Here is a 12,714-nt window from a genome sequence, read left to right as displayed (position 1 = left end):
ATTTATCTTGTTATTAGTCCCACCCTTCAGCTCCACCCAACCCCTCCCATCTATCTTCCAACATCATCCATTTCGGATTTCTATTTGCCATACATTTCTCAACTGTGCTGTGATGCTTCACAAAAGACCTGAACCTTCCTATTCTCATAGCTTCTACAGATTGTAAATTAAAAATAAACATCTTTGCCAAAATAATTATTATATTATTGATTGATTGACTATGGCTTTTCAAATCCCCCAGTATTGCTATCTGTAGCGTTAGTTTTAGGCAAATGTTGCAATTCTTCAGCCATTCCTGGACTTGTGACCAAAAACGAGCTACATATGGACAATACCAAAATAAATGATCTAATGACTCTGCCTCCTCACAACAGAATCTGCAGAGCTGGGAAGATTGTATACCCCATATATATAACATATAACACAGCACCTCATCTTTGCATGAAACTGAGACCATGGTCCTCAATTATAATACATCTCTAAAACATATATAGTGTAAGGAGCAGCAAGACATGTTTATCTGAAAATATCTGATGTGTACAGACCGGGTGTAGAAAAGACACGTAACAAGCATGATACTTCAACACCACTAGAGAGCAGTATGTTATTACAGTAATATCCTGGAGTTCAATCAACCATCTCTCAGGCACGCCTAAAGACCCACCTCTTCACCACGGCCTAACCCCCTCCCCATCCTCCCACACACACACACACACACACACACACACCACCTAGGAAAAGTTAAGGAAATATAGTAAAAGAAGAAAGTTTATATAAGGGTTAGGGTAAAGTAAAGGTAAAGTAAGGTTGCTAAACACTTAAGGAATTAAAGCAAAAACAGATTTAATCTACATCAATTTTGAGATGTTGCCACAGATGCTATGGAAGAAAAGCTGTGTAGGTTGGGTTGTTATGGGTTATGTTAGTAGGTCACACCTAGTTACATGGGCAAGCAGGAACACTCACAATTGTGGTTATCATGACATTACCTTGGAAGCAGAGAGATAGGGAGCAGGTTACAGAGAAACCACTAGACAATTCATTCCTATGTTAAGTTTCTGTGTGCTTTTTTGAGTCAGTGTCATTTGCAGTAAGATGATCAAATTACTGCACTCTTCTATCTTGGAATGGCTGGACATTAAGACTATTTAGATTTTCCTTTGTGTTTTTGGGGTATTTGTCGACCTCCTGAAAAACAAAACTCCAAAGCATTTTCCTCCTGGACCTTGGTCATAGTCTTCGTTGGCAACATGTTTCAGTTTGATCCTGATAAGATACACCTTCAGTTGGAAGAGGTGGGTTTACTAAACGCTAGCTCGAGTGCCAGTCTGTTAGTACTATCATCCCAACTCCTTGTCACACATTGTCATGCCAAACAATTGTTTGGCTTGTCAATGAGCAATGGCGTTGGTAAGAGCATAATCAGATCTGGGACCAGGCTAACTAAATGCTCTTTTTGATTAAACAATGTGACAAACTGTTTTTCTTATCATTATTCTTGTAGTGTGCAAAAAAATATTGAAAGATTTTCAGCCTTCGAATTCCTTCGGCAAACCAAGGGCCAAAGTGGGTTGTCCTGAGTGGATACGAGATGGTGAAAGAGGCCTTGGTCAACAATGGTGACAGTTTTGCAGATCTGCCTCCCTTCCCTTATTTGAAGATATATATATATTGGAAGTCAAGCATCAGGAAGTAAAGGTAATTAGGTGAAGGCGTTTTACACTGCCAATACTGCATACTATGATGATTCAATAATGGTGCTGGATGACTTGTTTTTATTGGAAAGGCAGGACATTGTCCTTACCTTACAGTATGTCTATTGACTGATAATTGATAACTGACCATATTGGTAATAATATAATATTGTGGAAATATTACATCCTTGTACTTTTGAGTGTATTAGAGTCTTAAATTGGACATTTAGGGGTTCGATCCCCAGTCTACTCATACCAAAGGCAAAACATTTGACCTGGTGCCTATTTTCTTGGATTGGGGTGGTAAGGAACCTGCAACAAATAGGATCCTAGCCAGGGGGTGTACCTACTTGAACATCAAGCTCCCTCACACTACAGTAACAGGGAATGGGCCGTTCTAACTCAGACATGGATATTTGTCCAAGGCTTTCTTAGTTACATTTGAGTGTATGGTACAAGTTTTTGCTTCTTCACTGATCACTGAAAACTTTTCGTACACTTAAGTGTGATTATGACGAATGGGTATCCATGGGTATCCACTGAGGAACTTTGGACTGGGCAAGAAGAGTTTGGAGCCGTCCATCCAGATCGAAGCACAGTGTCTGAATGAAGCCTTTTAGAGTGAACAAGGTACTTGATATGCTTACAGTTCAATTCAAATGTTATTGTCCCCACAAGGAAATTTGTATACTTTTCAAAACAGATTTGAGTATATACTACAATGACATTGTTATTGTTAAGTTTACACTTGAGAGGCCTCTGTTTTGGATGTAAAAGACACGCAGCGATAAATAATGTATTGATTTTTATGGTGACAGATTCAGTTGAGATCAGGAGTCCTCGCACAAATAAATATTTTTGGGACAAAACTGTATAAGCTATGGTGCTTACCCAGAAAAATGATTTCAGACTGAAGTTCAGTGTAAGGATATGGCTCACCCGCACAAAAAATGATGTTTGTGCTGAGCCATGTTGTTTTTGTCCCATGCAGGAAAACCCTTCAACCCCCGATGCTGATTAACAACGATGTCTCCAATGTTATCTGCTGTCTTGTGTTTGGTGACCGCTTTGAATACAACAACGACCAATTCCAAAACCTCATGAACACTATCAATGAGATTATGTATTTGGAAGGAGGCATTTGGGCTGAAGTAAGTCTCTCTCTCCTTTTTTGTTTAATTAATTTATATTATATTTAGAATAATCATTAAATATGACTGAACTAGACAGGCGTTCATATTAGCATTGACCCTAGAAGAGGACTGGCAACCCCTCTGAGCTGGGTTCCTCTCTAAGTTTCTTTATAGATTCCTTCCTTCTAGAGTTTTTCCTGGCAACTGTGTTTCTGCTTCTGCATTGCTTGCTCTTTGGGGTTAAGGCTGGATATCTGTAAAGCACTTTGTCACAACTGCTGATGTAAAAAGGGCTATATAAATAAATGGAATTGTTGGGTCATCACAGCAGCCCTCCATGGAAGAGAGGGACAGCATGCCCTACACAGATGTAGTCATCCATGAGACACAGAAGATGGGGAATATCATACCGCTCAATGTATTCCGCAAGGCCACTAAAGACACTGAGGTTGGAGGGTACACCATCCCTAAGGTCAGTCATCTCAGGGACCACTTACTGCAAAACTCAAGGATTTGTTCCTCATAACTCAAATGCAACTCAATGTATTGTATGTTGTCAGAGTGTTGTTTGTTCATTTAGAAGCCTTAAATGTGGTAGGGAGTAGGGCCAGTAGGGACACAAACTGATAGGGTCATTTATCATAGGGACTTAAAAGTATAGGGTTTATTCATTATTATACCACAGCATTGTTGAAAACTAGTTTCTAGAATGGAGATTAAAACCTGATAACAGGACAGTTGGAAAAGATATCGGGACACCTTGCAATCATCACGCAATATGCACCTACACATGCAGACCATACTTGCTACAAAGTTACAGAAAGTTAAACCAACAACTACAAAAACTGAAATTGGATACATTGTAAACGCAGATGCAACGAGGAAAAAAATTGATTGATTTGTTTTTGCCGAGACATATTTTTAGGGGGAGCGTCTGATGACCTAAAGTGGTAAATGAATTTCTCCCATCACCTCAGTCACTAAATCTGTCAAATCCTTCAACATGTTTCTAGTTTGACAAGCTGTTTTCAGCAACTGATATTTTTTTATTTGGTTGTCATATTGGCAGGTTTGCTATCAACAAACTATTTAGCTAGCTTCTAGCCTAGTGTTTGATATGCAATCCTATCTCCTCGTAATTAACAGGCAGTGTCCTGACGAGAAGGCACACTTTTCTAGCTACAGTGCCTTGCAAAAGTATTCATCCCCCTTGGCATTTTTTCCTACTTTGTTGTGTTACAACCTGTAATTTAAATGGATTTTATTTGGATTCCATATAATGAACATACACAAAATAGTCCAAATTGGTGAAGTGAAATTTTAAAAAAAAATTACTTATTTCAAAAAAATACTACAGAAAAGTGGTGCGTGCATATGTATTCACCCCCTTTGATATGAGGCCCTTAAATAAGATCTGGGGCAACCAATTACCTTCAGAAGTCACATAATAAGTTAAATAAAGTCCACCTGTATGCAATCTAAGTGTCACATGGTCTGTCACATGATCTCAGTATATATACACCTGTTCTGAAAGGCCCCAGAGTCTGAAACACCACTAAGCAAGGGGCACCACCAAGCAAGCAGCACCATGAAGACCAAGGAGCTCTCCAAACAGACCAGGGACAAAGTCGTGGAGAAGTACAGATCAGGGTTGGGTAATAAAAAAATATCCGAAACTTTGAACATCCCACGGAGCACCATTAAATCCATTATTAAAAAATTTAAAGAATATAGCACCACAACAAGCCTGCCAAAACTCATGGACCAGGCAAGGAGGGCATTAGAGGGAACAAAGAGACCAAAGATAACCCTGAAGGAGCTGCAAGGACCACAGCGAAGATTAGAGTATCTGTCTGTTACGAATCCCTTTGGCCCGACAGTCTAGGGTGGATGGTAATGGGACCCGTAACATTACTCATGCAAATTATAGTAGTGACAAAGAGTGAGAACGAAATAACCACGACAACTAATATCTACCGTCAAACACTCTGGGTTTATTTACAAACACACGGTAATGGGGGGGGGGGGGGGGGCAGGAAAAGGGGCTGAACTGGACCCAAGGAAAGAAATAATAAGTATCCACAAACACCCCTAAGCTAGACTAGCCTACTTCACCAACAGCTAACTAACTAACCAAAAATACAGGGGGTGGTCCACCCAGTTCTAACTAGTGTATTTAACAAAGTTTACCTACGGGTAGTGTATGCCCATGGGCGACCTGTCTGGTTACCCCCTTTTCCCACTATCAAACAAACACTCAAACACCATAACAAACACAATACTCACAGGTGGGGACAAAGTGACATGTAGATGCTAAACCACACAAGAGATCTACAGACAGATGGCATTGACAAAGAGAATTAAGCTCAAGAGAAAACAACTGACAGGGTTTTTAAACCAAGGGAAAGGGAATGTGATTGGGTAGGAGAAAAGGAGCAGGTGTCTTCCGATTAGCGACTGATTGATGACTGATTGGGGAATGATGATTGTCACCTGTGAGTAGGGGAGAAGGAGAGAAAAGAAACACAGGATACACACATAATACTTGGATCTGTAACACTGTCCATAGGACCACCTTAAGCTGTACTCTCCCCAGAGCTGGGCTTTACGGAAGAGTGGACAAAAAAAGCCATTGCTTAAAGAAAACATGTTTGGTGTTTGCTAAAAGGCATGTGGGAGACTCGCCAAAGATATGGAAGAAGGTACTCTGATCAGATGAGACTAAAATTGCAGAAGAAATTGCATCTTCAAAGTGGTAGGCATGTTGTGTAAATCAATTGATACAAACCCCCCAGAAATCTATTTTAAATCCAGGTTGTAAGGCAACAAAACAGGAAAAAAATGCCAAGGAGGGTGAAGACTTTTGCAAGCCACTGTATGCCAGGCAAAATCGGCCTTATCAGCTCATTGTTATGGATGTATCCAAATGAATGTCAATAGAAAATGGCTACTGTGCTCTTATTTTGGTTGCAGAGATTGTGACTGTGTTATCTGTAGCTAGCTAGATAAGAACTTTGCCAGTGAGCATTGCAATGGAACATAAAGAACGAACAACTGGGTCGCGTCCATAAATATAGAACTAATCGAATGAACGACTGGATCGCCGGTCTATGGCAAACCAAAAGTTGAGAGTATGAATTTGCCTATATAAAGTAAACTATCAACGGAAATGTGCTTAGTCTTGTTTTCTTTGGCAACTGGTATAAGCAGGATAAAAAGCTTAAACAAACTGACGCAATAAACTTTGCTTTTGTTCTGTTTGCAGAGGTTGTGACTATGTAGCCGTAGCTAGTAAACTAACTAGCAGCAAGCAAGAGATAAGAACGTTGCCACTGAGGATGGCAAAGGAAAAATTGATTTGATTTATTAGGATCCCCATTAGCCGACACAATGGCGAGAGTTAGTCTTACTGGGGTCCAACATATAACGAAAAATACATTACAAACTGAAGAGTTTACTATTTACATCCATTTAAAAACATGAACATGTAGTGTGTGTGTGTGTGTGTGTGTGTGTGTGTGTGTGTGTGTGTGTGTGCATGCGCATCTATCAGTTACACATAAATGTCAGTGCATGCGCACAACAAGTAGGTCACATGGGGGAGAGGAGTTGTGCAGTGAGGTGTTGCTTTATTTGTTTTTTAAACCAGGTTTGCTGTTCACTTGCGCTATATAAGTTGGAAGGGACTTCCATGCACTCTTGGCTCAACATAATACTGTATTTTTCCTTGAATTTCATCTGGACCTGGGGACTGTGAAATGTCCCCTGGGGGCTGGTCTGGTGGGATATGTGTGTGTGTCAGTGCTGTGTGTAAGTTGACTATGCAAACAATTTTGAATTTCAAACACATTAATGTTTCTTATAAAAACAAGTGATGTATTCAGTCTTTCCTCAACTCTTAAACAAGAGAGACTGGCATGCATAATATTAACATTAGCATTCTCATTACATTGACTAGCAAGACGTGCAGCTTAACTAGATATTTCTTTGCAGCACTTGACCCTATGACTGGACAATAATCAAGATAAGATAAAACTAGAGTCTGCAGGACTTACTTTGTGGAATGTAGTGTCAAAAAAGCAGAGCATCTCTTTATTACGGACAGACTACTCCCCATCTTTACAACCATTGAATCTATATTTTTTCACCATGACAGTTTACAATCTAAGGTAACCCCAAGTAATTGAGTCGCCTCAACTTGTTCAATAGCCACACCACTCATTACCAGATTCAGCTGAGGTCTAGAACTTAAGGAATGATTCGTACCACATACAATCCTCTTAGTTTTAGATATGTTCAGGACCAGTATATTACTGGGCAACCATTCCAAAACAGACTGCAACTCTTTGTTAAGGATTTCATTGACTTCATTAGCTGTGGTTGCTGATGCGTATATGGTTGAATCATCAGCATACATGGACACACATGCTTTCTTTAAAACCAGTGGCCGGTCATTGGTAAAAATAGAAAAGAGTAGAGCGCCTAGAGAACTGCCTTGCGGTGCACCACACTTTACATGTTTGACATTAGAGAAGCTTCCATTAAAGAAAACCCTCTGAGTTACACTGCCGTTCAAAAGTTTGGGGTCACTTAGAAAGGTCCTTGTTTCTGAAAGAAATGCACAATTTTGTCCATTAAAATAACATCAAATTGATCAGAAATACAGTGTAGACATTGTTAATGTTGTAAATGACTATTGTAGCTTGAAACGGCAGATTTTTTATGGGATATCTACATAGGCGTACAGAGGCGCATTATCAGCAACCATCACTCCTATGTTCCAATGGAGCGTTGTGTTAGCTAATCCAAGGCTCAAAATGGCCAGAAACAAATAACTTTCTTCTGAAACTCGTCAGTCTGTTCTTGTTCTGAGAAATTAAGGCAATTCCATGTGAGAAGGGAGCGTTGTACGAGATCTTCAGTTTCTTGGCAATTTCACACCTGGAATAACCTTCATTTCTCAGAACGAGAATAGACTCACAAGTTTGAGAAGAAAGTTCTCTGTTTCTGGCCATTTTGAGCCTGTAATCAAACCCACACATGCTGATGCTCCAGATTCTCAACTAGTCTAAAGAAGGCCAGTTTTATTGCTTCTTTAATCAGGACATCAGTCTTCAGCTGTGCTAACATAATTGCAAAAGGGTTTTATAATAGTTTTAGTGTTATTTAATAGTGTTATTTCATAGTTTTGATGTCTTCATTATTATTCTACAATGTAGAAAATAGTAAAAATAAAGAAAAATCTATTGAATGAGTAGGTGTACTAAAGCTTTTGACCGGTGGCGTACGTTTTCTCAACAACAGATTATAGTCAATAATATCAAAGGCTGCACTGAAATCTATTAGTACAGCTCCCACAATCTTCTTATTATCAATGTATTTCAACCAATCATCAGTCATTTCTGTCAGTGCAGTACATGTTGAGTTCCCTTTTCTATAAGCATGCTGAAAGTCTGTTGTTAATTTGTTTACAGTGAAATGTCACTGTATTTGGTCAAATGCATTTTTTCCCAACAGTTTGCTATGAGCTGGCAGCAATCTGATAGGTCTGCTGTGAGAACCAGTAAAGGCCGCTTTACCCCTTTAACGGAATGACTTTGGCTTCCCTCCAGGCCGGAGGACAAAGACTTTCCTCTGGACTCAGATTAAAGTTACTGTATGACATATCGGAGTGGCTATAGAGTCAGCTACCATCCTCAGTAGCTCTCCATCTAAGTTGTCAATGCCAGGAGGTTTCTCATAATTGATTAATAACAATAATTTCCCCACCTCTCGCACATTAACTTCACAAAATTCAAACTTACAATGCTTTTCTTTCATATTTTTTTTTTCTGCATGAGTACAATGGCTCACTGTTTATTGTTGGCATTTCCTGCCTAATTTTGCCCACTTTGCCAATTAAGTAATCATTAAAATAACTGGCAACATCAAATGGTTTTGTGATAAATAAGCCATCTGATTCGATGAAAGGTGGAGTTGAATTTGTCTTTCTGCCCATAATTTCATTTAAAGTACTACACAGTTTTTTGATCTTGGTTTCATAAAACAGATTCTTCTTCTTTTTGTTTGAGTTTAGTCACATCATTTCTCAACTTGCTGTAAGTCAGCCAGTCAGATGTGAAGTCAGACTTATTAGCCACTCCTTATTCCCCATTTCTTTCAACCATGCAGTTTTTCAATTCCTCATCAATCCATGGAGCCTTAACAGTTCTAACAGTCCGTTTCTTAACAGGGGCATGTTTATCAATAATTGGAAGAAGCAATTTCATAAATTCATCAAGTGCAGCATCTGGATGCTCCTTATTAATCACATCAGAACTGAGCTGTAGTATTGCATGCAAAAAAAGTGACAAATGTTATTATTGTATACTAATTAAATTTCTCAGAGAAAGAGATTTGGTTTAACAAGTAATACCTTTTTTAAGATAAGGGTCAAAATGATTGGATACCCAGTTTTCAATACTCCAGCACCCTTCCCTTGTGAGGATAATGACACTGAGCCTTTTTCTAAAATGCTTTATGAGACATTGGAAGAGATCCTAAACCATTCCTCCATATAAAATCTTTCCAAATACTTGATATCCTTTGTCTGCGTTTATGGACTGCCCTTTTCAATTCAAACATTACATTTACATTACATTTAAGTCATTTAGCAGACGCTCTTATCCAGAGCGACTTACAAGTACATACATTCATACTTTTTTTTTTTGTACTGGCCCCCCGTGGGAATCGAACCCACAACCCTGGCGTTGCAAGCGCCATGCTCTACCAACTGAGCTACACGGGACTAACCACAGGTTTTCAATGGGGTTCAAGTTCGGAGACTGAGATGCCATTGCAAAATGTTGATTTTGTGGTCATCTAACCATTTCTTTGTGGATTTTGATGTGTGCTTGAGGTTATTGTATTGCTGGAAGATCTGCTAGTGGACAATTGTCAATGTCATGGCAGTGGCAACCAGTTTTGTGGCTGAAATGTCCTGGTACTTGATAAGGTTCATGATGCCTTTGACAGATGCCGTTGACCTTAACAAGGGCCACAGAACGAGTGAAAGCAACTTACTAATAGCCTATTGGAAGAGAGGTGCACGCTTGCTCTTGCTTGCTGAATGTGAAATAGTGTAGGAAAGGTGAAGCCCCTATTTTCAATAGTAGGCCTACTGTATCTTAATACCGGATTACATTCTGACAAAATAGTGAGTGTCCTGCTAATGTAACTTTCTGGACCTTCTAAACAGTCTAGAATAGACCTAAACTGGTCCAAATGGTTACATAGTCAGGCCTAGGCTGTTGGCATGCAGTTATTTCAGCATGAAACAAAACAGGACATGTGAGTGGTTATTCAAATTAGCCTGCATCACTGAAGTGTACAGCCCATGGACAATAATTGCGTATTCTCTTGACAACAATAACTCACTCCTCATTGCACTCTGTTGTTGTAGCCCATTGTTTAATCATTTTCTTGTCTAAAAATTTAGGCCTAATCCATACTGTGGAGCTTTGCGTGACTGGGGACCACAGAGCGCAGCCTGGAGAAACTCACTACAGATCTGTCATTTGATAATCTGTTATCTTATTTTTCTTGAACTTTGACAGGTAAATATTTAGCTTATATCGCTAATATTTAGCTAACGAATGGCCTAATATCTAGCTAATACTTAGCTTCTTATGTTGGAAACAGATCACTAGCCTCTCTCATCGGTTCCCTTGCGCAACAGGCTATAGGCCATTCCACTTCTCGTGAAATCCCAGGAAAATCTATAGGCTACAAAGCTAAAGAACATGTATTTATACTAGGCCTACTACTCTATCCCGGGAAAGAAGTTGGCTTGCTCTTGCTAATTGCTGAAGGTGGAACAGGCCTACAGCGTAGAAAATGCATGTTACACGGATGCATTGCAAATAGGTGCACAAGACATACAGAGATGATCACAGTGAAAAAGAAGACCCAAAGGAATTAACAACCATTAGACCAATGGCAATCACTTGCAAACCATTTGAGCAATGAGGCCATTACATGCTGTAAAATATGTGCAGGCCAAACAGTGTTTGTTGCTGAATTGCTACATTTAAATACAAGTTACTACATAATTTTTCATTAGACCTACATTTACATTGAAGTATTATTTTCAGTTGTCACTATGACAATGAACACATCCTGAAAGCACTGAATGGTTTGAATCAATATCTGTGTGTTAGAAACCTGGTCTTGTGTTACAACATTATTCATAGGCAGAAGTAGGATGCATTGATCAGTTGATTGACAGGTGTAGGACTGTAGGAATGTAGAACTGTAAAACAATAAACTATCAACTTTCCTCTAGTGTGGATGCTCAACAAAGTTTTATAGTTATGTAGCCTATATTTTATCATTACATGTATCATTAGGCTATAGTTATTGGCTTGGTGGATGGTCTGGGCCTTAATTAACTCTACCACAACACAACTAACATTATTAGCTCAACAGAACTAGCCTACTAGTAGGTCTAGTAACGTTAGCGAACTTGAATTAAATAAAAAATAAAATTACACATATACACTTACACTTGTTTACATGACTTTATAAATTGACTCTTTCAAATAATTTACTCTGGCAAGTTTGCCAATGGAGTGCTGCAGTTTAGCGAATCCATCCGTCAAATCCATCACGTCCGTTGTTTGACTGTGTCCATAACAACATTCGAAAAAGAGTTAGATACCACAGCGTTGTAGAATACTCGTTTCTGTTTGGCTAAAAGGGCATTCTAGAATGGGCATATCAGGACAGTTGGAAAAGATATCAGGACACTTTGAAATCATGACACAATATGTGCCTGAACATACCAGTAAATTTGTGCTTGAGTATTGTTTTCTTTGACAACTGTGGTACAAGTTGGATAAACACATCCGTAATGTACATTACCTTTGAAAAATGAACATCGCAAATGGACTCGGGAGCGTTGCCCATCATTTCCTAGTTAACATTTACATTTAAGAGACGCTCTTATCCAGAGCGACTTGCAAATTGGAAAGTTCATACATATTCATCCTGGTCCCCCCGTGGGAATTGAACCCACAACCCTGGCATTGCAAGTGCCATGCTCTATCAACTGAGCCACACGGGACCACCAGTTAATGTACAGAATGTCTGCGTTTATCCCTTACTAATTTCAACTATACATAAAGCTTTGTTGCCATAACACTGTGTACACCGTGTACTAGTTGTATCTAGAAAATAATACAGTGAGTTGATGAGATCATGTCTGTTTTGTTGTCACCTCAGAACACCATGGTGTTAGGTACCCTCCAGTCTGTCCTGTTTGATGAGTCAGAGTAGGAGACCCCTCACACCTTCAACCCTGCACACTTCCTGGATCAGGAGGGCAAGTTCAGGAAGAGAGACGCATTCCTTCCATTCTCTTTAGGTAATACTGTGCTACATGTATCCTACCGTTCTCTTTATGTAATATGGTACTACATCTCTTCCATGTCATTTGACCCCAGATTGGTGCCAAATGATGCTGCCCTACAGGAAATAGCACATGTACAACTCATCCTCCTTACATGGTAATAGTTGACTCAGTTTAACTGAAGTTGAATCATTGACTTGTCTCTATAGCTAGAGTATGTTAGTGCTAGCATAGTTACTGTTTTATACTTTACACGGAGAGTTAGAGAAGGTGTTCTGTGATTGATTCTCCCATCAGCTAAGAGGGTGTGTCCTGGGGAGCAGCTAGCTAAAATTGAACTGTTCCTGTTCTTCACCTCCCTGCTGCAGTTTCACCTTCTCCTCTCCCCCAGGGGTGGAACCCAGCCTGGACTTTAAGATGGGATCTACACACAGTCCCAAGCCCTGCCAGCTGTGTGCAACACTTCGATGAGGCCCCCACAGCATTTTGCAGGGGTGAA

At 39.6% G+C, this 12,714-nt stretch overlaps 1 pseudogene; it reads left to right on the top strand.

Annotated features, from left to right (window-relative positions):
* Nucleotides 1-3,131: 3,131 nt before the first annotated feature.
* Nucleotides 3,132-12,686, top strand: LOC129869325 (cytochrome P450 2J2-like; annotated as a pseudogene).
* Nucleotides 12,687-12,714: the final 28 nt, after the last annotated feature.

The sequence above is a fragment of the Salvelinus fontinalis genome, chromosome 14 (assembly GCF_029448725.1).
Source record: "Salvelinus fontinalis isolate EN_2023a chromosome 14, ASM2944872v1, whole genome shotgun sequence".
NCBI classification, from domain to species: domain Eukaryota; kingdom Metazoa; phylum Chordata; class Actinopteri; order Salmoniformes; family Salmonidae; genus Salvelinus; species Salvelinus fontinalis.
Note: the sequence above shows the minus strand (reverse complement) of the source record. Positions and strands in the feature narration are given on the sequence as shown.